Source organism: Ovis aries, chromosome 18, assembly GCF_016772045.2.
Source record: "Ovis aries strain OAR_USU_Benz2616 breed Rambouillet chromosome 18, ARS-UI_Ramb_v3.0, whole genome shotgun sequence".
NCBI lineage: Eukaryota > Metazoa > Chordata > Mammalia > Artiodactyla > Bovidae > Ovis > Ovis aries.
Window position 1 is genome coordinate 17030147 of NC_056071.1, and position 27929 is coordinate 17058075.

Sequence of the window (27929 nt, forward strand, 5' to 3'; positions counted from 1 at the left end):
CTATAGCCACCTGGCACATCCCCATCATTCTTTGAGTATGTCTTTATTTAGAGTACAGATTTATGTTTTAAATTCATTTTGTACTGTCCCTGATTCCTCTCTGAAGCATTCTTTGTCTTCCAGAAAGATCTGATCTCATTTTAAGGTGCTATTTAGCAACTAAGATCTAAGTGTCAGTTTGTATTATTTTTTTAGCAGACTGAACTAATACAGCCCCCTCAACACACACACACACCTCTTTCTCAAGATGGTCTTAATGTTGAAAAGGAAGAGTTTAAACAATTATATGGAGCCTTTCTTAAGGAAAAGCATGGACTTTTGGCATTAATGCTCTTTGAGTTATTATCAGAACTGGCAATTTTCAGCTGGGGGAATTTAAGATCAAGAACAAACAAATTACACACCACAGGTACAGGCAATGGTTTTGGCCACCTTGCTATTTCATTGTCTTTCAAGTACTCCTAACTTTCCTTCTGTCCTGATTCATTGTTTACAGATAAGTTTCTCCATGGGGTCTAGCTCATCATCAAGAAACTTGATGTTGTTTGATGTCAACAAACTTCCTACTAGGTTTAGATTAAATGGATTTTTCCAAGTGAACCCATTAGTGTTTGGGGTAGTGTTTATCAGCCTCCAGATAAAACCCAGAGAGACAATGTCAGCAAGGAAGGTAAGAGTCAGCAAGGTTTATGAATCAGGTAGGATACTGTGATGCTGAGCACCCTCCCCCACCGCCCCCACCCCCCCACCAAGGGTCTAAGGTACTAGAAGAGTTGCTCTGTGACTGGTCCCATGCTCCTTCCCTAGATGATTCCAGGTGCCTAGTAACAGTTTAACTTGTTAAGAAGATATCAGCCTTACATCATTTGCATTTCCTTCCCACAATACTTTTAAATTTGGTGCTTGCTTTGAAAAGCAAATGATGACATTCTGCTGGGAAAATATCAGCCCCTGTGTGCTCTTTATAAAGCAAGGAAGTGGCATAACATTCACTGGTATGGGGGGAAAGAATATGTTTTTCACATTTGGTGGTTTCAGAGAATGTGGCATGTGTTTGCTGTGTGTGTATTGGGAGGTTCTACTGGGGAGGCGAGGTGGAGGATGGGGAAATAGTGATTCTGGTTCCCTGTACTAGCACAATAGTGAACCAAGAATTGTCAGTAATTCTGAAAACCCTTGTGAATAAGAGGGCATCCAATTTGTTGTTAAGAATGATCAAGCAGAATTCTGCTGAGCATGTGTTAAGATATATGTCATCAGAATTCTGGGTAAACCAAGCTTAGATCATGAAAAAAGAAGCTTAGACTCAAGGGTTGAAATTTACCTGGTCTCATGAATGGTTCAAAGATGAGAAGGAGGAAGAAAGCAGGTGAAGAGAATCAGACAGATTTTGATAAAACACAAATCTCTTCTCCCCTCCCCTCTTTCCCTTTCCTTTTATTTATTTATTTATTTTTTTCTTTTTGGTCTGCCACAGCAAATGACCAGCAAATCCTATTATTTCTTTTTCCAATCCATATTTCATTTAATTTAATTTTTTCAAAGTTTTTTTCTTGATATGGACCATTTTTTAGTCTTTATTGAATTTGTTTCAATATTGCTTCTGTTTCAGGGTTTTACTCTGTTGGCCACAAGTCATGTGGGATCCTAGCTCCACAGCTAGAGGTCAAACCAGCACCCTCTGTATTGAAAGGTGAAGTTTTAACACTGGACCACCAGGAGAGTCCCCTCCAATACATATTTTATATTGGATGAAGTAAAACAGAGTGTATTAGAAAGAGATAAAGCAATGAATAAAATAAATAGAGGGTTTTTAAATTTGAGGAGCTTAACATAGTAAATAAGCTAGCACAGATACAAAACTAGTATTATAGAAGTAGGAATTAACAAGTTGTATGTATTTTACACATAATACTATATGTACATTAATAGCAATATTTGCTTTCATCTGTCCATCAGAATGCAACTCTAGGAAGACAGGGTTTATCTTTCTGTTCACTGTGTGTACCCAGTTCCTCGAATAGTTCTAGGAGTAAAGTACATGCTCAATAAATCCTGAGTGGTAGATGAGTGGAAATGTTCATACCTTTTATCATCATTTATTCCCTTCTCCTCTCTTTTATAAAATTACAATGGATTCCACTTCCCCCACCTTCCATAAACGTCTGAGCTCACTTTGCCGCACTGCTGCCCAATCCGCTTTCTCCTTTTAAGTCCTCCTTGCAATTTCTGCTTTGAATTAAGTGCAGGGGCTTCTTGCTTCTTCTGCTTTTAAACTCTCTTCACACTTTTTCCCCACAGTTCAGTTTTGTTTTTTGTTTTTTTTTCCATCTCCTCTAGCTTTCCTCCTATCAGTCTGGGTAGTCAGTAGCATCATTCATTTGGTCTTCTTTTTTTTTTAATTTTAGCTTTTAAGTAAGATTTGTGGATATCTGAGATGTACAATATCATGATTTGATATACATATACATCATGAAATGATTTTTATAGTCAACTAAGTAACACCGATTTCAGGCGCCTGCTCACACCCACCCACATGTACCCACGCACACACACAGTTTGCTCTGCATCTGCTGATTTTTCCAGGAGTCCCTTCACTGCCTTTTCTTATCCTTTTTTCTGCCCATTCTTCTGAAGTAATAGGATCAAGCTCCATGACTTGGACTGTGACCACCATGCTCAAATAATAAAAAAGAAAGAAAACCTTTAAAAAAAAAAGTGAATGCAGAAAAGAAATGAAAAAATGTAACTCAAGGCAGAGTCCTAGCACACTCCAAGTTTTAAAAGGCAGGGAGCAATTAGCAAAGGAAAATGAGAATCTGTGGCCAGAGGTTTTAGAGGAAAATCAGATATGTTTATTGTCCCAGAAGCCAAGAGATATAAGCATCTTGAGCAGGAACATTGAAAGGCTCTTGCCAGCTGCATAGAGCAGTGACAATCAGTCAGTGTTTCCACCATAGGTGGAGTGTTCTGGTAAGTTCACACTAGTATAAATGACAATACCATGTTTGTTACTTTTTACATGCATAGATAAATGGATAGATATCAAGTAAACTAAGGTTCGGGTAAACCTGGTTTGAATATTGGTTCTGCCTTTTATGAACCATGGTGGTGAGAACTTGGGCTCTGAGGTTAGATGACCTGACGTTGGCTCTTTTTATCAGCAGATGGTGTGCTATTTGATGAGTCCACTAAATAAGTCTCAATTCCTTTATTCATTAAATGGAAATAGTAATAATACCTCTTTCATTAGTTTTCTCTAAGGATTAAATGAGAAAACATATTTCAAGAACTTAGAATCTGGTTACTGTTCAGTAGCTAATCTGTGTCTGATTCTTTGTTACCCCATAGACTATAGGATACCAGGCTCCTCTCTCCTCCACTATCTCAGAGGGTTTACTCAAATTCATGTCCATTGAGTTGGTGATGTTATCTAACCATCTCATCCTCTGCTGCCCCCTTAATCTGAGTACCGCACAGGGAAAAAAAAAAAAAAAAAAGAACACTCACTGGCTATTATTCCATGAGCTTGCGTTTCCTAGCCCATTGAACGTGCATCATGCAGAGTTCCAAGTTTCAAAAATTATTGTGAAAGTCAAATAGAATGAATATCCATGTAAAATGTTTTGTACATTGTAAGTTCTCCATACATGTTGATGGAATCACTGCTGAATATATTCATCGTTTGGGGTGAATTGAATGACCCAGCCATACAGTTTATCCCTCACTTGAGCGTTGCTAGTGGTTCTGGGGCTGGAAGCATGACACAGCTTTAAATCATTTTATTCTCAGTCATATTATTGAATCCATGCTCATAAAGCGCTGTTGGCTGCAGACAGGAAGCGTAAGAAGCACTGATGCGCACGCAGTTTCACGGGATCTTAAAGGTGCGTTCATCTGATCCAGATTCTCAGAGCACATCAAGGTGTCTCTAGCGCTTTGAAAACCAGTGCTAAAAAGTGAAAATTTAGTGATGATTAAATCCAATTTGACTTTTGTCTTGAGGAAGTAAACAGCATCCTCACAAACAACATGTTATATGTGAAATGCTTGCACTTGGAATACAGAAACCACTTCTCTCACCTCATATTTCAGAAACAAATTTAAAAATAAGTAAACAAATCGTTTTATAAGTATGAAATGCAATCATTCCACACATTAGGTCTGAAAATCAATGTTTAATTTCCTGACTTTCTTTCAATCTAAAATCAAATATTAAATAACCCTTGTCCATTATTAAATGAGAGTGAAATTTGTCTACAAGGTTTATGAGTATTCTTGGAGGCTATAATAAGTTAACTTTATATTACCGTATACCATAAAATGATAAAATATAAAATAATGTTTTTTTAACCTCAATATACTTTTTGTTGCCACAACAACAATGTATAAAATATTTTGAAAAATCTTGAGTTTTTACAAAATGGTATGTACTTATAAAATGCTTATGAGGGAAAGAAACTTTATTAATCAGTAACTATAGCAGAAGAACTAGGTTCTTAGACCTGGGCTGCTAAACTTGGGGGGAAATTTGTAATATACTTGTTATGAGTTTGATTATAGCACTTAACTATGAAAATCACCACTAAAACTCTCCGTCCATCCCACGCTCATCTCCTAGATAATATCCTCTTGAGGAAAACCTCAAGTTTATTATGTATTCAATGCAATTGACGATCACATGCTGTTAATCACAATTCCTAAAGTTTCATCTGTTCTGTAGTAAAGGATGCGTGCTCACTCATTCATGTCCAACTATTTGTGACCCCATGGCCTGTGGCTATGACTCCTCTGTCCATGGAATTGTCCAGCAAGAATATGGGAGCTGGTTGCTATTTCCTACTCCAGGGTGTCTTCCCGACCCAGAGATTCAACCTGCATCTCTTGCGGCTCCTTCAATGGCAGACAGATTCATTCCTTACCACTGTGCCACCTGGGAGGCCCATCTAAGTTGGCAGTACCCTTCAAATGATTACTTCCCAGTTAAGCAAAGAAAAAAGGCTAGGTTTTCATGAAATCACATAACTCTGCTCTTTTTGGAGGAATCATCAGACAAAATGCGTATACGTGCACATATCCACATCACACCCCTGGTAAACTCTAAACATAATACATTGCAGAAGTGTAATAGGATATTCTATACCTTCCTCCAATAACTGTTTCAGAATTTGGAAATGATGCAAAGCCACATGGGTAGAATTTGTAGAAAGCTCACTAAAGAAAAGATAGTCCCAAGGGGTCAATGAAATCTCTTTTCTGGACTTTTTGTATAAAATGTTGAAGAAATATTGAATTAGAAAATAAGAAGCATGTCAAATTACTTCCATGACAAAAAATATTACCCAAAAGAATATCATGGGTTCCTCTGAGAATTTTCCTGGAAGTAGGAACCAAAATTGAGTTTTCTATTTTAATGGAAATGAAGAGCTAGTAATGTGAGATCAATTTTTAAAGGGTCATACTTGATGAGAGCATGAATGATTTTTCCTTTGGAAAGTGAAGTTAGAAGAAGAGGGTTAATAGACACAGATAGGAAGCATTATTCCAATACGGACCATGATTCCTCAAATGTTGACATGCCTTTTACTTTGTTCCATTTTTTCATTTTCCTTCTCTGGTTAGTGGCTACATCTGGCCAATTTCCATTCTTAACATTCCATGCCAATTTTTTTTTATTTTCATTTTAACATTTTAAAATTAATTTTTATTGTAGTGGACCTAGAGACAGTCATAAGGAGTGACTTGTCAGAAAGAGAAAAAGCAAATATTGTGTATTAACACATGTAGGTGGACTCATGCCAGTTGTCTCAATGTCATGGATACAAACACATAGAGGTTGCTCTGGATTGAACTGTCTTCCTCCACAATTCATATACTGGAGCCCTAATCTCCAATGTGATTTTATTTGGAGACAGGGACTTTATGAAAGTTATTAAGGTTGAATGAGATCCATGAAGATTGGACCCTGACTTGCTAGGATTCATATCCTTATAAGAGAGAACGCATTCTCTCTCACACATACGCCTAGGAAAGGCAATGTGCAGACACAGAAAGAAGATGTTTACAAACCAGAAAGACGGCCCTCTGCAGAAGCTGAACACTATTGTTCCTTGGTCTTGGACTCCCAGCTTCTGGAACTGTGATGACATAAAGCTCAGTTGCTTAAGCCATCTAGTCTATGGGGTTTGTTGTGGCATCCCAAATTAAGACATAGGCTGATTACATCACTCCAGAATCGGGCCTGTTATATGTCGTCCCAGGTTTAAATAAGTCCTCATGAAAACCTTATGATTGAGGTTTTATACAGATGAGTGCTTCAGTTTCCTAGGAGGTTAGATTATTTCCCCCAGCACACAGGGCAAAAGACAGCAGCTCACGATGACAGTACACCTTTATTTTAATAGTGTGTCTCTCCCATGCACCAGTACCATTTCCCTAGGCCACCATGTTTAGCTTTCCAGCATTTCCCAGAGTTATCCAGCATCTGTGTTAATTTTGTATGCTTATCAAGACAAGAGCATCTCGTTTGTTACTTCACTTTCACCTCATGCTCATTTAATGCACCTGTAAGACTTGCCAGGACATGTCCCCAATCCTTAACCCATCTTCTTCTAAGGTGTGTTCAAAATCTGAGCCCGCTTAATTAAAGTGCATCACCCCTTTCAAGGTCTCATGTCCAGTCTCTGATCCACCATGCTATACTGGAATACAACACATTCAATTTTGTCTTTATGATCTTATAGTCTATGGCCTTCCTGCTCCTGGAAAACAGTTTCCTCTCCCATCCATATACAAAAATTCTACTCATCATCTGAAGCTAAACTCAATCCAACTACTTGTATATATTTTATGTCAGTCTATATTGATCCCCCTGCTTGGAAGTCTTCTAGTTTTGTGTGTGTGTGTGTGTGTGTGTGTGTGTGTGTGTTTGGTTTGCAATGTATTTTCTTTTTTCTTTTAGTATTTGGTTATGTATCTTCCAGTGCTGTCTTATATTTATGAGAAAACTTTTCCAAAAAAAGAAAAAATTCCACAAATGCACGGTTCAAATCTTTAACAAAGTAACCAACAAATCTACTCACTAAGAAGTGGTTACTAATCAGTTACTATAGGATCTAGGCTTTGCAAAAACTACAATGGCATTGGATAAGAATATTCTTCCTCTGTAGTATATTTCTTCAATTCAGTTTAGTTCAGTCACTCAGTCATGTCCAACTCTTTGCAAGGCCTTGAACGCAGCATGCCAGGCCTCCCTGTCTATCACCAACTCCCAGAGTTTACCCAGACTCATCTCCATCTTCAGAGTACATCCAAACCCATGTCCATTGCGTCGGTGATGCCATCCAAACATCTCATCCTCTGTTGTCCCCTTCTCTTCCTGCCTTCAGTCCTTCCCAGCATCAGGGTCTTTCCAAATGAGTCAGCTCTTTGCATCAGGTGGCCAAAGTATTGGAGTTTCAGTTTCAACATCAGTCTTTCCAATGAACACTCAGGACTGGTCTCCTTTAGGATGGACTGGTTGAATCTCCTTGCAGTCCAAAGGACTCTCAAGAGTCTTCTCCTACACCACAGTTCAAAGCATCAATTCTTCAGTGCTCAGCTTTCTTCATAGTCCAACTCTCACATCCATACATGACCACTGAAAAAAACATAGGCTTGATTAGATGGCCCTTTGTTGGCAAAGTAATGTCTCTACTTTTTAATATGCTGTCTAGGTTGGTCATAACTTTTCTTCCAAGGAGCAAGCATCTTTTAATTTCATGACTGCAATCACCATCTGCAGTGATTTTGGATTTCTTAGCTGAATCCAAAAACACTGTATGAATAGTAGATCAGTTGATTGGATGAGTGATGGTATTACTGCTGCTTGTGCTCCAAATGTCAAGGATTATCCAACGCAATCTCATCTTTGCTCACCAGCAGTACTAAAAGGACATCTTTTTTGGGTGTTAGTTCTAAAAGGTCTTGTAGGGCTTCAGAGAACCGTTCAACTTCAGCTTCTTCAGCGTTACAGGTTGGGGCATAGACTTGGATTAACCATGATATTGAATGGTTTGCCTTGGAAATGAACAGAGATCATTCTGTCGTTTTTGAGATTGCATCCAAGTACTGCATTTCGGACTCTTTTGTTGACCATGATGGCTACTCCATTTCTTCTGAGGGATTCCTGCCCGCAGTAGTAGATATAATGGTCATCTGAGTTAAATTCACCAATTCTAGTCCATTTTAGTTCGCAGATTCCTAGAATGTTGACATTCACTCTTGCCATCTCCTGTTTGACCACTTCCAATTTGCCTTGATTCATAGACCTGACATTCCAGGTTCCTATGCAATATTGCTCTTTACAGCATCGGACCTTGCTTCTATCACCAGTCACATCCACAACTGGGTGTTGTTTTTGCTTTGGCTCCATCCCTTCATTCTTTCTGGAGTTATTTCTCCACTGATCTCCAGTAGCATATTGTGCACCTACTGACCTGGGGAGTTCCTCTTTCAATATCCTATCTTTTTGCCTTTTCCTACTGTTCATGGGATTCTCAAGGCAAGAATACTGAAGTGGTTTGCCATTCCCTTCTCCAGTGGACTACATTCTGTTAGACCTCTCCACCATGACCCACCCATCTTGGTGGCCCCACACAGCATGGCTTGGTTTCATTGAGTTAGACAAGGCTGTGGTCTGTGTGATTAGACTGACTAGTTTTCTGTGATTATGGTTTCAGTGTGTCTGCCCTCTGATGCCCTCTCGCAAACCTACTGTGTTACTTGGGTTTCTCTTACCTTGGACGTGGAGTAGCTCTTGACAGCTGCTCCAGCAAAGTGCAGCCACTGCTCCTTACCTTGGAGGAGGGGTATCTCCTCATGGCCACCACTCCTGACCTTGAATGTGGAGTAGCTCCTCTCGGCCCTCCTGCACCTGCACAGCCACCGCTCCTTGGGTGTGGGGTTGCTCCTCCCGGCCACTGCCCCTGGCCTTGGGCGTGGGGTAGCTCCTCTCATCTGTGCTTCTGCCCGGTCCATCGCAGCCAGCACGCTTCTGTTAGAACTGGACATGGAACAACAGACTGGTTCCAAATAGGAAAAGGAGTACATCAAGGCTGTATATTGTCACCCTGCTTATTTAACTTATATGCAGAGAACATCATGAGAAATGCTGGGCTGGAAGAAGCACAAGCTGGAATCAAGATTGCTGGGAGAAATATCAATAACCTCAGATATGCAGATGACACCACCCTTATGGCAGAAAGTGAAGAGGAACTAAAAAGCCTCTTGATGAAAGTGAAATAGGAGAGAGAAAAAGTTGGCTTAATGCTCAACATTCAGAAAATGAAGATCATGGCATCTGGTCTCATCACTTCATGGGAAATAGATGGGGAAACAGTAGAAAAAGTGTCAGACTTTATTTTTGGGGGCTCTAAAATCACTGCAGATGGTGATTTCAGCCATGAAATTAAAAGATACTTACTCCTTAGAAGGGACTTCCCTGGTGGCTCAGATGGTAAAGCGTCTGCCTACAATGCAGGAGACCCAGGTTCAATCCCTGGGTTGGGAAGATCTCCTGGAGAAGGAAATGGCAACCCACCCCAGTATGCTTGCCTGGAAAATCCCTTGGGTGGAAGAGCCTGGTAGGCAACAGTCCACAGGGTCGCAAAGAGTCCGGACATGAATGAGCGACTTCACTTCACTTTCACTCCTTGGAAGGAAAGTTATGACCAACCTAGATAGCATATTCAAAAGCTGAGACATTACTTTGCCAACAAAGATCTGTCTAGTCAAGGCTATGGTTTTTCCAGGGGTCATGTATGGATGTGAGAGTTGGACTATGAAGAAGGCTGAATGTTGAAGGATTGATGCTTTTGAACTATGATGTTGGAGAAGACTCTCGAGAGTCCCTGGGACTGCAAGGAGATCCAACCAGTCCATTCTAAAGGAGGTCAGTCCTGGGTGTTCTTTGGAAGGACTGATGCTAAAGCTGAAACTCCAGTACTTTGGCCACATCATGCGAAGAGTTGACTCTTTGGAAAAGACTCTGATGCTGGGAGGGATTGGGGGCAGGAGAAGGGGACGACCGAGGATGAGATGGCTGGATGGCATCACTGACTCTATGGACATGAGTTTGAGTTAACTCTGGGAGTTGGTGATGGACAGGGAGGCCTGGAGTGCTGCGATTCATGGGGTTGCAAAGAGTTGGACGCGACTGAGCGACTGAACTGAACTGAACTGAATACTAAAAGGGATCATGAAGAGAGTGGCGCGGAAAGAACAGTATGGTGTGATGGAAGCCTTATGAACTTTGAACAGAACCTTGTTTGAATCCGATGTCTATCTGCTTCTTCATTTTATTACTAAGGAAATTACTTAACTTTTCTCAGTGATACTTTCCCTATTTAAAGCCCCCATCATAGACCCTGGCTCACAGTAAATGCTGCAGGCAGAATCTCCTGATTTCTTTTTGTGGCCGTTGAAAAATCACCACTTAGAGAGCTTTGTGAATCCTTCATCCATACTCTTTCATGCCAAAACTGCTTCTCCAACTTTTCCCTGATACAAAGATGAGCAACATGTGTAACTAGATCTGAAACGCAGCCAGATTCCGGAACTGGCTTTGAACGAGGGCAAAGAGATTCAAGTTTTACAGAAGACGTACTATAGCCAAGGTATTAATTAGTGAAGAGAAGTGGTTATGCATAATCCCTTTCCATCATACTCTTCTTTCACAACAGGAAGCAATATATTTGCTCGCCTTAAAAAGAAACCATGAGACGGCCAATCCTACAGATGTATTACAATGCTTTAGAGAGGATATAATTAGACAAAACACCTTGTATTAATGGACTGCCTCTGGGGTGGGGATGAGCCTGATTAGAGAATCTATCATTTCACTTGGTAACATTTATTGCATCTGCTTTTAGGAGTGAATTGGAAGATTTAATGAATGATTATAAACCTGAAAATAACATCCCATTATTTTTTAATAAAGAATGAATGACTGTAGACCAAGGTAATTCTGTTGTTTTCATTGGGAGGAGAGTTTGGGCTGATATTTAAGGCTCTGCTCAGCATTAAATTTGGAAAGTGCAATTTAATTGGTAGGAGACAGTATAGGTTTGTGAAAATAAATCATGTCAAACATATTTGATTACTTCTTAAAATTAAATTGCTATTGAACTAGATAGAACAGGAATCAAGTAAATTCAGTACAACTGGACTTTTTTAAAAAGCCGCTTGACAGCATTCTTTATTAGTGTTAAACACAACACATTAGTTCCAGGTAGGTTTATGATAAAATAGTTAAGAGGTAATAGACAGTGGATGCTGGGATTGAAGAGTTATTGGGCTGGCCAAAAAATTCATTTGGGTGTTCTGTAAGATGAATGAACTTTTTGGCTAACCGAATAGAAAGAAGCATAGCTATTCTTTGGAATGGCTGGAAAATCACAAAATGCCAAAAGTGGAGGGCTTCAGAGGCAGATAGATTTGTGGTCAAAGATTGGCAGCACTAATTACTGGCTTTGTGATAAGTCATAACCTTTCTGAACTTCAATTTTCTCATCTCATAATATTAATAGTTACTTTCTAGGTAATTACCCAGAGTCTGTTGAGAAGAGCATAGAAGGTTTTAAAGAGTGGAACTCAGGACCTGGCATGTAGCAGGTATTCATGTAATGTTTCTTCCTCACTTTAGAACCCTGATGCCTCGGCAGCTTCCCCTAATCACACAGAACTCTAAGAAGTTTAGGGAGGGGATTGCTTCAATATTCGTGGGCTTTCCTGGTGGCTCAGTGGTAAAGAATCCACCTACCAATTCAGGAGACAGGAGTTCAGTCCCTGGGTCGGGAAGAACTCCTAGAGAAGGAAATGGCAACCCTCTCCAGCATTCTTGCCTGGGAAATCCCATGGACAGAGGAGCCTGGCGGGCTACAGTCCATGGGGTTGCAGAGAGTCAGATATGACCAAACAACAACAACTGCTTCAAACTTCAGTCAAGAGTCTGGGTAACATTAAGGGCCAATCTCTATGCGCCCTTGATCTCCTGGTACCCTATAATGTTTCAAGTATTTCTCTGAAAACACCTACTGAAGAGATCAGTACTGCAAAATCCAGCTTAGTTCTTTGAAAACAAGAAACTCAAAAACCTTTGCAAAAATTGTAAGAGAAAAGCTTCAACAAAAATCAATGAAAGTCTTTCAGGAAAGGCCATCTTAGTACTTTATGCTCCATGGTGAGATGTGGCAAGAAGCCTCATGTATACACTCTGCCACTCCCTTCTGTTAAGAATTCTCTGCCTGGTCTCTACATGCTACTGGAGTGTTTATCATTTTTTTTCTTTCTGTTCTTGCTTATTCATTACCTCCCCTCCTAGGAATGTAGGTAGATCATATGAAAATAACATTTTTTCTATACGGGTTATTGCTCTGTTCTATGAGTTGTAAGTCCTTTGAATTGCTAGTCATGTTGCAGTTGCTAATCCATTGTAGGTTCCCAGATAAATATATTTAAATGAATTAATAGCTGACGGTGAGAGCAGGAAACAGCAAACTATGGCCCATCAGTCAGATCCAGTCTGCCACCTGCTTTGAACAGCCTACAAAAACCACAACTGTATTTATAATTTCTATGTTGCCTATGTCTGCTTTTATGCTATCATGGCATAATGTGGGGCCAGGTGACCTACAAAGTCTAAATAGTTGCTATCTGGAACTTGAGAGAAAAAGTCTGTCTACACCTGCTTTAGAAGTTAAGAATCCACAATGTGATCTCTTCGCAACCATTATCTTCAACATTGTGGCTCTCAAAAGCATTTTAATTAGACCAGAGGACTACCTTTGTTTGGTCTTTTAACAGCCCTTGCAAGGCGGCTCTTATTTCCTCTTATCTTGCAAATGAGGAAACTGGCATGCAGAGAAGTCACTGCGGAGCTCAGCAGTGTCTGAGCTCAGATTCACCCTTCCCCAACCTATGACTCCAACGCCTTTGATTTTCACACTATACTAAGCTACTCATATGCTTACCATAGGCATTTTAAGTGACCATGAGCAAGTCAGTTAAATTCTCAGGGTCTCCATTTCCTTTTCTTTCATGGGTTTAGGGTAAAAATGATCTGTTTAAAAAACACAAAGCAAAACCAAAATCGAAAGTGCCTGAGCCTTGTTTTCCAAGTCTGGTTGCCACGAATTGTCCCTTTCTCTTTATTCTATTTCTTTCTTGGTTTGCTTGTTTTTAATTGAAGGGATTAGAGAGGGGCTGTGCTCATTTTTGACACTCACTGCTGACACTGAAATGGAGGGAATGTTTAAGAAACCAAGATAGAACCATTTCACAGGATAAACTCTGAGAGATTAGGCAAATGGGTTTCAAAGTGGAATATGAAATTTAATGTGGCTAAGTGATGCACTTCAGTAGAAATAATGCCTAGGCTAAGTACAGTTTAAATGGTGCTTAATTAGTTAATATGGCAGAGAAAAAAGATCCACGTGTACTCAGAGGATGAGCATTTACATTCTGGGTTCAGTGTGAGCAGGGGTGGGGGGAGCTAATGTGCTGTCAACTGGAGTGCAGAGGGCCGTTCTATTAATCCTGGGATACCTGCCTGTTTAGGCTTCCTGGGTGTTAGTGGTGAAGAACCTACCTCCCAGTGCAGGAGATGTAAGAGACGCGAGTTCAGACCCTGGGTTGGGAAGATCTCCTGGAGATGAGCACAGAAACCCACTTCAGTATTCTTGCCTGGAGAATCCCATGGAGAGAAGTACCTGGTGGGCTACAGTCCATAGGGTTGCAAAGAGTCAGACACGACTGAAGCAATTTAGCACATACATGTGCACCTAGGCTTCTATAAGGCACTGATTAGAACACACCAAGGCATCTAGTCTAATTCTGGACTCATTAGATAGCAAAAGCGATGGAAAGTCTATTTCCAGGAACTAGAAATGACTGCCAAGAGCTTGAAGACTGTTTGGTAGCAAAGAATGTAACAAGGGGGAGACCTGAAGGTGAACCTCTTGGATCAAAGCCTCAAAGACCCAGTGGGATGGAGTCCCTCCTGCCCTCCCCACCCTCCTCCCATGCGGCAGCCCTGCTCTCATCACATGAATTCAACCACATCTGTAGGATTCTACCCTCCAATGTAATCAAGGCATTATAGCCCATCTACAGAAGGGACGGTGGTGCTTGAGTTTCTGTCTGTCCATGAGAAAGTCAACTTGTTGGGATCAGGGTCTTTTATCTTATTTACTGGGGCACTCCAAGACCCTACACCTTCCCTCTTCCTATACAGAATCTTTTTTTGCCCTCTGCTTTCTCCTTTTCTCTCTCTTTGGGAGGGAGGGAGGCTAAGTATAGCTTCATCATTAATTATGAAAGAGATCGAGGAAGGACAAAGATAGAAAAATCCAGGCAGCATGTTGATAGAGAGGTTTTATTGGGGAAAATGTGATGGGGGAGGAGTGGAAGAATGCCCTGCAATGGCCAACGATGTATGTGATCAAGCACGGTGGTGGGTTATGAATGGGGCTGTCTGAATTTCTCAAGTTTATATACACAGAGGTTAAGTTGCTTTTTTCCTGATTAGTGGCTGTTGCATTGCATTTCTTTAAATGTCATCCCACTCTGGATCTGGATGCATGGATGATTAGAATCAGAAACATTTCATTGGTATCCTTGGTGCCCAGTAAGGTGCTAGGCAGATTGTGGAGATTAAATTATATTTTGAAAAAGCAAAATAATAAGAAGGAGAGGGGGTCATGTCAGCTGCAGAGGGATCTGATCGGAGATGGAACTATGCTCTGATACCCTTCTGTGTGTTTCAGGTCAATGTTATAATTTAGCTGTGGACACCTAAAGCACCTTCAGGGTACATAGCACACCTGGACATGATCTGGAAGCTAATCCAGTCTTAGGATGTCTTATATTGTCTTAGAACAGGACAGTCACTAAGGCGAACAGAGACTGAACTTTTCTTTTTTTCCCTTCCTTCCTCCCTCCCTTCCTCTCTTTCTCTTTCTTCCTTTCTTTTCCTCTCTCTTTCATTTTGTCTTTCTTTCAATAAAACTACTAAAAGAAAGGCACTAGATTTAAATCAATCACAAAAGCACTATAAAGTAGACCCAGATTACTGGAGAGTTTACTGATTAATTAACATTTGCCCAGTTCAGCATGCCCTTGTTAGAGAAAATTATGTAATGTCTGTATGCCACGTCTCTCCTTAAACACACACACACAAAAGCGGGAGGCATGGGCAACAGGAAGGAAGAATAACCTATACCAATAGCTGGATTTTTACTCTTTCTGGTCATAAATGTCTATTGAACACTGATTAGAAGGCATGAGAGTTACAAACAAGGCTGTGATCTCCTCAAAGGCACATATATTGTAGGGGAGGAGCGTATGCAAACAGCATGTTAATTATGAGAATATGGAAAGGGACCCAAGAAATAAAATGCCTGTGCCACTGAGTTTCAGCAGAAGGTAAAGACACATTTCACTGGTGATGGGGATAAAGGAGTTCAAGCCTTAGGTGATATTTGAATCACACCCTGGAGGGTAGTTAAAGGTCAGTGGACTGGCCGAGGGAGAAGCAGTGTAAGCTGAAGACAAGATGGGAGCACAGCACAGATTCCAACCCGCAATACAAGTGAGTCAGAAGCGGGGGATTAGACTAGAAGAAGAAAAGTGAAAGTCGCTTAAGCTCTGGGGAGTTTGGGGCAAAGCCCGCCTCATGAAAGTCGTCAGAGGGTCTAGATAACCAGGGGCTTGAGCATTAACACAGAGGGTCTGGATCAGTGTGAAGCAATAGGGATTGGCAGGGTCTGTCAGAAACTGAAACTACTAAGATTCAGTTTTTTTTTTTTTTTAAATGGTGTGCAGACTCTGAATGCCCACGGTAACCCCCAGAGCAGGCGTGGTTCAGTTCACAAAGTTCAGTTTACTGTGGACACAGGTCATGACCTTGTCATTAAAGACACTCTAAAAGTCAGTTGTGTTTGGTCACTAAGTCATGTTCTGACTTTTTTGTGACCCCATGGACTGTAGCCCATCAAGATCCTCTGTTCAAGGGATTTCCCAGGGAAGAATACTGAAATGGGTTGCCATTTCCTTCTCCAGGGCATCTTCCTGACTCAGGGATCAAACCCACCTCTTTTAATAGGCAGATTCTTTACCACTGAACCACCAGGGAAACCTCCTGAAAGTCACTACTGTTTACAAAAGTATAAAAGGATGCTTACCGACTGGCATTTCTGAGGTTTAAAATTGCCTGCCTCCCCAGTCTACCAAGACAGAAAGGATCCTCTGGAGGGAAGTAAGTGAGCACCTTTGAATGGGGACCCCTCAACATCCTTCCTCTTAGGGAGCATTCATGTCTTGTCTGAGGCTTCCCAGCAGGCATGCAATCAGCCTGCACCCTGAGTGTTTGAAGCTGTGCGCTCACCACTTAACACTTGGATTATTGAAATTTAGCGTCCCTCAAAGAAAGTGAAGTGCTTTAATGATCTTCCCTATGGCCTTGCCGCCAGGTCCTGCCCCGCATCTGCACTCCCCACAGTGCTTCTGCTCATCCAGAATTGGAAACTTAATTTGCTTCTAGGAAAGGAGACGTAGCAAATTGGCCTGACCCGGCAACTTGACTGATTTAAGCCTGCAAAGTCAAGTGTTCAGAAGGGAGTGAACAGGGAGTTCTCGCCAAATCTCTGAAATCAAGAGAAATGGGGGAAATAACCTAACTCCTGCACAGCGAATTAGTGGCAGAGCCCTATGCCCCTGTTACTGTTACTGTTCACTGTGCCTATAATGGTCATCAGCCTTATCGCACATACAACAAACAAGCCACGAGGGAAACAAATCTGATAAACCACTTTTTGCAGCTCGCATTCCTCACAGATCCCATCTGAGGTCTCCCCCTAGAAGAAGTGCTTATACCGGATAATCTAATACCGAGAAATGGAAATTCCCAGTTTTCTACCTCCCAAACAAGTTGATGTCATTTTCTTCACAGTTTGTTCTCATTGTATCCTTCTTCGGGTCTTCAGCAATCAGCATCGTTCCTGGTTGACGTGAAGCTGATTATGAAGAATGAAAACTGTGTTGGTTGTGTTCTCAGATGTCTTTGGGGAGAGAAAATGGCTTCGTGAATCTGTGGTATTATTTGCAAGATTGAATCAGTAAGAAGGAGTGATGGTAAGAATTTAAGAGAACAGAAAGGAAGAGAAAAGCAAAGCACAGGGAAAAGATCATTTGGTAAGTTTTCAACAAGCAGTTTGTGGTTCTTTAAATAGGACAATATGAGTTATTTTCTCTATTGCATCCTAGATTGCTAGCTTGATGGTACAATAATCATCTATGCTCTGAGGCTTTTACTACTTAACATATAATTTAAGAATAATTTGGGACTTTCCTGGTGGTGCAGTGGTAAAGAATCCACCTGCCAATGCAGGGGGCACGGATTCGATCTCTGGTCCGGGAAGATTCCACATGCTGTGGGCAACTAAGCCTGCGAGCCACAGCTACGGAAGCCCACAGGCCTAGAACCTATGCTCTGCAACAAAAGACGCCACTGCAATGAGAATCCCTAGCACCGCAATGAAGAGTAGCCTCCGGTGGCTGAAACTAGAGAAAGCCCAAGTGCGGTAATAACGATCCAGAGCAGCCAGAAATAATTTTAAAAAATTATTTAAATAATAAAAGCAATTTAACATTCTTCTGAAATACGCTCTTTTAAAATATTTTCCCCAATGGCTATGTCCATAAACATCATACCCATGAGAGCTATTCTATACCTCAATGGTATGAATGGGATAGAAGGTGGTGTTTCCTCTCTACAGGTCTTTTGGGGATCAGCTCTCTATGTCTGGAACCTCCCTGGCATTTTCAGTCCCAATCTTTCTCAGGAGGATTGAACTGGAGTTACTCTAAGGATTGCCAAGCACACAGCCTGATTCCAATTTCTAGTAAGCATTGCTGTGCAAGAGAAGCCTGAAAGGCTGCTCAGGTGTAGTGGGGTCCCGCAGGGGGCTTAGGTTGCTGGCGTGTAGATTAAAATCTCCTCCAGGACTAGGTAGAGTTCATGTCACTTCTATTCTGTGTGACTTTCTGTCCAGTCTGATTTATAGTTGAGCTAAATACATCATTGAAAAATCACTGTTTGTATTTTCTGTAGCTTGGAAGATACTAGACAAAGATTAAAAATTAATAAACAGCTCATCAAGACTTGGAAAAGTTTCAGTTATGCAGGATGAGTAATTTCTTGAAATCTGTTCTATGGCATAGGGCTTATAGTTAACAATATTATATTGGGCACTTAGGTGTTAAGAGCTTAGATCTCATGTTAGGTGCTCTTGTTGCTGTCCAGTCACTAAGTCCTGTCCGACTCTTTGCGACCCTGTGAAGTACAGCATGCCAAGGCTTCCCTGTTTTTCAGACTCCTGGAGTTTGCTCAGACTCATGTCCATTGAGTCATACAAACAAAAATACAAAAACAAAAGGGGCACAGTGAAAGTTTTGGCAGTGATGAATATGTTTATTACTGTGACTGTGGTGGTGGTGTCATGAGTGTGTGGATATGCACTCAAATTGTACATATGAAACTTGTGCAGTTTTTAATATTTAAACTGTATCTCAGTAAAACTATGTTTGAGCTTCCAAGGTGGCACTAGTGGTAAATAACCCACCTGCCAATGCAGAAGATGTGGGTTCTGTCCCTGGGTCAGGAAGATCCCCTGGGGGAGGTCATGACAACCCACCCCAGTATTCTCGCCTGGAGAATCTCATGGGTAGAGGAGCCTGGCAGGCTACAGTCCATAGGGTTACAAAGAGTTGGACATAACTGAAGCAACTTATCATGCAAAACTGTATTTAAGAAGACTTGGGAAAGGGCAAATGGATGGGAAAGGTGGTGGATACAAATATCCATGGATATCGCCAGAAAATGTATAGCACTCAGATAAACGAGTAGGAAGAGCTCCTAGCCTTGAAATATGCAAGGACTTTGATCAAGGAATTCATAGTGAAAGTGAAAGTCACTCAGTCATATTCAACTCTTTGTGACTCCATGGAGTATACAGTCCATGGAATTCTCCAGGTCAGAATACTGGAGTGGGTAGCCATTCCTTCTCCAGCGATCGAACCTCAGATCACAATCATTCCAAAGCCATTATTGCTAATATTTGGGGTAGATGCATGAACCAAGTTTATTTTTGGCTACACTGTGTTAAACTTTAGACAAAATATCAAGACCTCATGAATAGAATAGGAATACAGTTGAACTAGGTGGCTTAAGAGCTCAGACTCTGAATCAGAGGGCCTTGGTTGGCATTCTAGTTATGCCATTTAGAAAATGTGTCAATTTGGGTAAGTTGGTTTACATTCAGTTTTTCTGGGGGCTTTTTGTTTGTTTGTTTGTTTTGTATTGACTTGTAAGACAGAGATAATAATATAACCTACCTCAAAAAAAACTTTGTGGAGTAATCCATGTGAATTCTTTAGGCAGTTTCTTTTTGTAGAGCAAGTGCTCACATATTAATTATTAGTATTAAGGCAAGATGAGAAAATGTCTGAGGTGATAAAATGGTTCAGAAGGCAAGATTAAAGAAATCACAAAGGAAGAGGAGGGTGGGGCATGGAGAATTTGAGAGGAAATGTGAGAAGAACAGAGGAACAATGGGAATGAGAGAGCACCTCATAATTAAAGCGACTAGTTTCTAGTTCATAGTCGCCATTTCTGCAAGTTAATATGTCAAGGCCAAAGTGATGGGTTAACACGGGCAATGGAGAACCTGAAAAATTCTTCTCTTTCACTCACTAATCCCAGGGAGAATGCATTATAAAAGGAAAGGGATTCGGTTGGGTAAGCAAAAAGGAAACATATGATTCAATAGTAAGGACTCCAGCAAGACCAGGAGCCATGATGTTATAGTCATTGTAAACATAAAGACCGCCTGTTGTTCCTCAGTGCCAATCCTCGTGTATCCTTGGGTATCCCCCCCATTTTAGGTGCTCATCCTGTTTTGTAGGCTTTTCCCACAACCCTCCTATTCCATTAACTCACCAGTTGCCTTAGAGAACTATGGTGACCTCAGCCACTTTGCAAAACAGAGTCTTGGCTCCTTGAGAAGCATGTCTGAACTTCCAGTCATCAATCTGTGCTTCGAGGATCTTATTCCTCTTTCCAGGATGACATCCCCATCCTCACCCTGAGAAATTACAGCATCATACATTGGGAAAATTAAGAAACCCACTCATGACAAAAACTCTAGAAGGAGAGTTCGATTGTCTGTGTGTCAACAACACAACCAGACACGCTATTATTGAAATACAGCTGATAAAAGTTCAGCTAGAGGGACTTCCCTGGTAATCTAGTGGTTAAGACTCCGTGCTTCTAAATGTAGAGGGGCATGGATTCGATCCCTGGTCAGGGAACTAAGACACCACGTGGTACCACCAAAAAATAACAACAACAAGAACAAAAAATCATCTAGAAACCACCCTGCCATCACGCAAAGGCAGGCAAACAGTATAGCTTAACAAAGGGCACTCAGAAGAACAGACTACCCCAGAACCAAGGGCAGATGAGGAAAAAGATGAGAAAATGCTTGGCTAGTCAGAGTTGTGAAAGGAAACAGAGCTTGACAAATCAGCAGTGATGTTAATGGCTAGACAAGGGGCAGGGAGCCACGGAGCTGCGGGAGGCTAGGGAATGAGGAATTTATTTTTTCTTTGCAAATTGTATTTTGTAAGCCTGTCTTTTGAACAGGAAAATAAATAAAGTAAAACTCTGGGAGAAAAGCAGTGGAAACATGATGATCCCATCAAAACAAAACAAAAAAACATTATCCCTGACCCCGTTAAATCTAAGCATTTCTGAATAGGTAGAACTAGAGTCCTTGCATCTGGTACTCTTATTAATCTTGACTTCTAGGCTAATTGCCTAAAGAATTAAACAATCTATCCCCAAATACTTCCTTTCTCTACCAATAGTTTCCCTTTTCTCTCCAAAGAGGAAAAAAAAAATAATGGGAATGAATTGCTGGGAAACTTAACATCAATGTTTAGTAAATAATGGCACAAATATCAATATAATGAGAAGAAATCTCTAAGTATTAGACAAAGAGGAGTAATGATCAGCCAGTCGAACTGCAGATCTGTAAGGGAGAAGTCAGGCCCTATGTATGTAACCGCTTTTGCTTCTCTTAATCAAATGGCAAAGAACAGTGGTGTGGGAAAGTCAGCAGCAGTTAGCTAGAAAACAAATCTTATTTTTAGACCTATACAGTCCCAGTTCTCTGCTACACTGCAAGCACTTTATGTATCAATTAAAGTTAAAAGTTAATTGATAACAGTCCTGAGTGGGCATATATACTGAAGATGGGATAGGGAAAAATCCAGCAATCTTAAAAAAAATGCAAGTCATCTTTACAATGGGGGCCAAATGTCTTCTTTTTCTTCTTTTCAATGCCATAGAGATTGAGAAATTTTAGAGTAAATCCTGAACCTTTTTGCCTTGAACTAGAATTCATTTATTCACTCTTTCCCGGTGGCTCAGTGGTTAAGAGTCCACCTTCCAATGCAGGAAGCACAAGAGACATTGGTTCAATCCATGGCTCAGGAAGATCCCCTGGAGGAGGAAATGGCAACCCACTCCAGTATTCTTGCCTGGAGAATCCCATGGCCAGAGAAGCCTGGTGGGCTACAGTCCATGGAATCACGAACAGTCAGACACAAATAAGCCACTATTTGCTATTATTTTCTCCCATTCTGAAGGTTGTCTTTTCATCTTGTTTATAGTTTCCTCTGCTGTGTAAAGACTTTTAAGTTTAATTAGGTCCTACTTGTTTATTTTTGTTTTTATTGCATGACTCTAGCAGGTGGGTCACGCTTCCCTGGTGGGTCAGACAGTGAGGAGTCTGCCTTCAATGTGGGATACTTGGGTTTGATCCCTGGGTTGGGAAGATCCCCTGGAGGAGAGCATGGCAATCAATTCCAGTGTCCTTGCCTGGAGAATCCCCATGGATGGAGGAGTCCATGGGGTCAGAAAGAGTCAGACAGTAGTGAACAGCTAAGCGTAGTAGGCGGGTCATAGAGGGTCCTGCTATGGTTTGTGTCTTAGGGTGTTCTGCCTATGTTTCCCTCTAAGGGTTTCATAGTCTTCGGTCTTACATTAAGGTCTTTAATCCATTTTGAGTTTATCTTTGTGTATGGTGTTAGGAAGTATTCTAATGTCATTCTTTTACATGTAGCTGTCCAGTTTTCCCAGCACCATTTATTGAAGATGCTTTCTTTGCCTCATTTATTATTGCCTCCTTTGTCAAAAATAAGGTACCCATAGGTGCCTGGGTTTATTTCTGGGCTTTCTATCTGTTCCATTGGTCTATATTTCTATTTTTGTGCCACTACTTGAAGACTGTAGCTTTGTAGTATAGGGACACAGGAATTTTGAAGTTACAGGACTTCAGCTTGATCACCAATCTTAAAATATAATACTTGTGTGAACTTAGATGTGGTCATCAGTCTTTCTAATTTTTGATATATATTCACTCGTTGAATGGAAATACTAATACCTGTCCAGCAAGGTGTGAGGATGGAAAGTATATGTCAAGTGTCTGGCACACACTAGTGTCCTCTTGGTTTCCATGACGCCCCTCCCCAGTGTGTCTATTCACCAATGCTCAAATTGTTGATGTCTTGACTTTCTCATCCAGTTGCCTTATAGCTTAATTCTTGGCCCTCAGCTCTTGCATGTTTATCTTCTATCCTCAATGGACCCTATTATGTTCAAATAACAAATATGTATAGATAATGTTCAAATTACTATCTCTAGCCCTGACTTCTCCCCAGAGCCCCATACTTACATGGCCAGCCACCTCTGTGATAGCTTCCCTTGGATGACCCAGGTGGCTCGCATGGTAGAGAATCTGCCTGCAATGCAGGAGACTTGAGTTTGAGCCCTGGGTCAGGAAGATCCCCTGGAGAAAGGAATGGCAACCTACTACAGTATTCTTGCCAGAAGAATTCCGGGGACAGAGGAGCCTGGCAGGCTACAGTCACAAAGAGTTGGACATGACTGAGCGACTAACACTTTCGTTTTCATTTAGCCCAACCAATGGTGATAAAGAGCTTTTTGTCCATTTTGCAACACTGTACTTATTCCTCGTTAATTTTTTTTTAAAGGGGGAAAACTAACACTAACATTTACACAATTATCATTTCCAAAACCTGAGAATCATTTTTAAAAATTTTTTTCTCCTCTTTTATGTTTCCTTTCTGCTCTTTGTCTTTGAAATAGATATTAAGTGAACTTGCTTATTTATATTGCTAACACTGAAGATTGTATTAATGCTTCCAAGTATTTATTCTCTCATTGTTCTACAAAGGGTTGACTATGCATGTTCTTTGCAATGGAGCCTGTAGGATTTCCTATGAGAAGAGTTTACTTTCCTGCTCAAAGTCCAATCTGCAATATATGCCCATGAATATAAACATGGGACTGGTTCCTCAGCTGTGTATCCTTGCTCTGATCAAACCTGCAATGGGCAATATTTGCCTGTAACCATGGGTTTTGCCAGACAAGAATGATGGCGGTAAAGACAGCAAAGTGGTTAAGAGTGAATATCAGGAGTGATTAATGATAAACCATGGAGAATAAGCCGGTGAGAAGGGAAGTGGGGATGCTAAGGAGCCATGGGGCCTGAAAAGACAGCAGGGCCCATGAATGCAGGTCTCGGCAGAGTTGAGAAATCCAAGAGTCAGGTTCTAGATAACAGTTTCTAGAAAGATAAAAGATGCTTGAAAATGAAATTAAAGAAGGGGTGAGGCGATTAAATTAAAAAAAAATGTCCTTCGACAGATGAATGTATAAAGAAAATGTGCTACATACAGACAGTGGTATCTTAGCCATAAAAGGAGAAGGAAGTGGCAACCCACTCCATTATTCTTGCCTGAAGAATTCCATGGATAGAGGAGCCTGGTGGCTAAAGTCCGTGGAGTCACGAAGAGTCAGACATGACTGAGTGATGAACACTTTAGCCATAAAAAAAATGAAGTTGAGTCACTTCTAGTGAGATGGATGAACCTAGAGTCTGTTATACAGAGTGAAGCAAGTCAGAAAGAGAAAGACAAATATCCTGCATTAACACACATGTATGGAATATAGAAAAAAGGCGCTGATGAACCTATTTGCATGGAAGGAATGGAAATGCGACTGAAAAGAATGGACTTGTTGACACAGTGAGGGAAGGAGTGAGTGGGATGAAGGGAGAAAGTAGCATCAACATATATACACTATTGGGTGTAAAACAGACAGTTATTGAGAAGTTGCTGAATAACACAAGGAGCCCAGTCTGGCCCTCTGTGATGGGATGGGAGGAAGGCAGGGAGACTCAAGAGGGCTCAAGAGGAGGCTATAGGTATAATTATGGCTGATTCACATTGCTGTTTGAATTATAACACATTATAAAATTTTAAAAAACAAACAAACAAAAAACTTTGAAAGATTTCTTGGGTATGACCTTTGGGAATAAGTAGATGAGATCAAAGAAAAAGCCATTGGAGGCAAAGAGACCAAGAAATAAAGGGGCTAGAATTTTGGAGGGGTCATCTGCTTGGATGTTGACGTCTTTAAGAATTACAGAAAAATTTGGGTCAATTTAGTGCTAAAATATTCAAGGAATGAAGACAAGTGATCTGAAGCATGTAGGTGACTCCATGGGAATGATGATCAGTAGCAAAAGTATAGTCTTTCGGCACAGACATCAAAGGAGCTGGAGGTGGGGTGGAGTTTACAGAAGAAGAAGACACAGTGACCTGCGGGTAAAAACGAGGAGCAAGGAGGATATTTATGATCAGTGATATATGAGATATGAGAGAGAGAAAAAAATAGGCAATATTTGAGAGTGCTGCAGCAGAGATAATATCCTTGAAAGATTGTCAATAGAGCTGAAAGTTAACTGTACGTTGAATAAATGAATGAATGCAGAGAGGTGATTATTTCTTTTGTGTTGCCACTATACATAGATTAAGGGCTTCCCTGGGGCTCAGACAGTGAAGAATCTGCTTGCATTGCTGGAGACCCTGATCCGACCCCTGGGTTGGGAAGATCCCTTGGAGAAGGGAATGGCAACCCACTCCAGTATACCTGATTGGAAAATTCCATGGACAGAGGAGCCTGGGGGGCTACAGTCCATGGACTCACAAATAGTCAGACACAAATAAGCCACTGGCATTTTCACTTTTCATATATAAGGGGGCAAAATAAATAATTTCATTCAAGGAGCTCACAGGAACAGAGAGGAGCCCAGAAACATCTTTTAGCTGTTTTGGAAACACACAAAAGATCAAGTGACTCTTCCAGGGTGGTGTAGAGCCTTGTGATTGGTCAGAGAAGGTTTCTTAGAGAAAGAGGTGCTTCAAGGATAATTAAGTAATTGTTGGGAGGTTAGGTTAGGAGAGGAAACAGCCTGGGAAAAGGTCAAAAGGCATGAGGGCATCAAACAATGCTAGGTCCAGCCTGAGAGTAATGGCTGCCTCTTTTTCCAGTCCTCTATTAAGAGACAAAGGCTGGGGCTTCCCTGGTGGTCCAGTGGTTAAGACGTCGCCTTCCAATGCAGGAGATTGGGCTTGATCTCTGGTCAGGGAGCTAAGCTCCCACATGCCTTGCAGACAAAGAAACCAAAACATTAAAAAGAGTGATATTTTAACAAATTCAGTAAAGACTTAAAAAATATGGTCCACATTAAAAATTTAAAAAACAAACAAACAGAGGCCTGGGTGAATCTCTAGGTAAGCCTTGGTGTGCATCATCTTCATATGCTTGTATCTGCTCAGGTGCCTGTGTGAGCAGCTGGGACAGTTTTTCTGGTAGGATCCTTTCTCCTCTGATACACTGATACACTGTTTCAGAAAGGTCTTACTGTAGAGTGAATTTTGCCTCTTCTGCCAGGGTATAGAGTATATGTGCGCCACTAAGTCAAAGACCAAGGTGGCCTGTTGAACTGGGGTCTGATGTCAGCAAGAGGTATGGGCTTCCCAGGTGGTGCAGTGGTAAAGAAGAGACTGCCAAACAAGAGAGGCAGGAGTCAGGAAGATCTCCTGGAGGAGGAAATGGCAACTCACTCCAGTATTCTTGCCTGGAGAATCCCATGGACAGAGAAGCCTGGCGGGCTATAGTTCATGGAGTGGCAGAGACAGGGCTAGTGAGCACCACATGCATTCATGGATGAAACAGTCCTAAAAACCAAGGCACACACATATACTTGAAGATTTCACTAAAACCCTTCTAAGTCGAACTGTGGTTTTAGGAACCATCCTCTAGCCTGAGAACTCTGAAAGGGCCTGATTCATATCTTACTCATCACTGGGGCCCCTGCATCTAGCTCAGCATCTGGCATAAAGCATAAACTGAAAAACCATTTGATGGTATTTTGTTTAACCTTCACTATTGAAGTCAAAGAGCAGAGGAATATGCAAAATAAATCATTCAGCAATACTGTAATGGAATATAATAGTATTAGTTTAAGAGTACATTGTGACTTGTAAGTTTTAAGACATTTAAATATACACTGGCTTATTGGATCCATAAACGATGTACTGAGTTATATGGCATGCTTATCAACTTCTATTTGACATAGTGAAGAACAGTGTCTCCATTAATATGTGATAGAGACAAGGCCATAAGCAAATACTTGTAGTAGCTGAAACTAGATATCCGGTTTTCTGAACCATTGTTCAGTACTATATGTAAGATCTGGAAATGCATTGTGCTTCAGCCATAACCAAGCCAGGGCTGATTTGGGCTGTATTATAGAGTTGGGTTCCTAACACGGAACAGTTAGAGAAGAGTGGGTATTGGATCTAAACCTCAGCTTTAGTCACTTGAGTTGTGTGACCTTGAGCAAGTTAGCACATTTCCTCCATCTGTATCAAGAGGACAATTATAACCAATGCGTGATGAAACTTTAACTTAGGGTCATGCAAGATGAACACGTATAGAGCTAGGCACAATGGGTATTGTTGTTTTAATTGCTAAGTCATGTCTGACTCTTTTGTGACTCCACGGACTGTAGCCTCACCAGGCTCCTCTGTCCATGGGAATTTCCAGGCAAGAATACTGGAGTAGATTTCTATTTCCTTCTCCAGGGGATCTTCTCACTCAACCCAGGGATCAAACCTGTATCTCCTGCATCAGCAGGCAGATATTTACCACTGAGACATCACAGAAGCCCTGGCGCAATGGCAGTTAGTCAGAGTTGCTGGATAATGCATAGTATTATGACCTTAGATGCACCATGTTTAGTGACAGTTCATTGGTGACAGAGAACTACAGTGATTGTTGGCAATGTCATTTTTCTCATTGATTGGATGCCCATGGGCACTTTTTACTTTCTATGCTTTGGCACAGTTTTGGAGAAAAGGATATGAAAATGTAGACCATGTTTCCCCCTCTTCTAGACTCTGTTGAGTCAAAGAGAAGGAAGAGCAAGAATCAGGCGGGATTTGGAATGTTGGGGATGCTAATGATAAGGACACCAATTCAAAAGGCACAACATTGATGATACAAGTGGCCTGAGAGGGAGTGTGATTGCACTGTTCAAATATTTACCAAATGAAAACATGGTGAAGGGTGAGACAGCCTGCCATACTCGGGGACCTTCTGCATCACAGCGGGGACACAGATTAAGACTTGAAGGTTCTCATGGCCTTGAGGCTAACTGAACTTGCCAATTCAGAACTGCTGGCTGAGGTGTCCCGCAGTAACACACGGGCTTGCAAATACTGTGCTGCTCTGCATAAGGTATCTTGGGAAGATGAGGTCATTTTTTAAAATGTTTTGAATTCCAGTTCATTCTCCATGTGTTAAGGCCCTGAAAATAGATTCTCCATTAGGAGAAGGGTCTTTATTGGATACGAGAAAAGCATGGGGATGGTACATCCTAAGACCTTATTTTTAT

General features: G+C 41.1%; 1 protein-coding gene and 1 non-coding gene across 14 annotated transcripts in view; both read left to right on the plus strand.

The window, feature by feature from the left end:
- The window catches only part of AGBL1 (AGBL carboxypeptidase 1), a 1135995-nt gene that overhangs the window by 701615 nt on the left and 406451 nt on the right, over positions 1-27929 (plus strand). The window lies entirely within an intron of this gene.
- On the plus strand, positions 9479-9550 carry TRNAC-ACA (transfer RNA cysteine (anticodon ACA)). The gene has a single exon. It is a non-coding gene; the product is annotated as a tRNA-Cys (tRNA).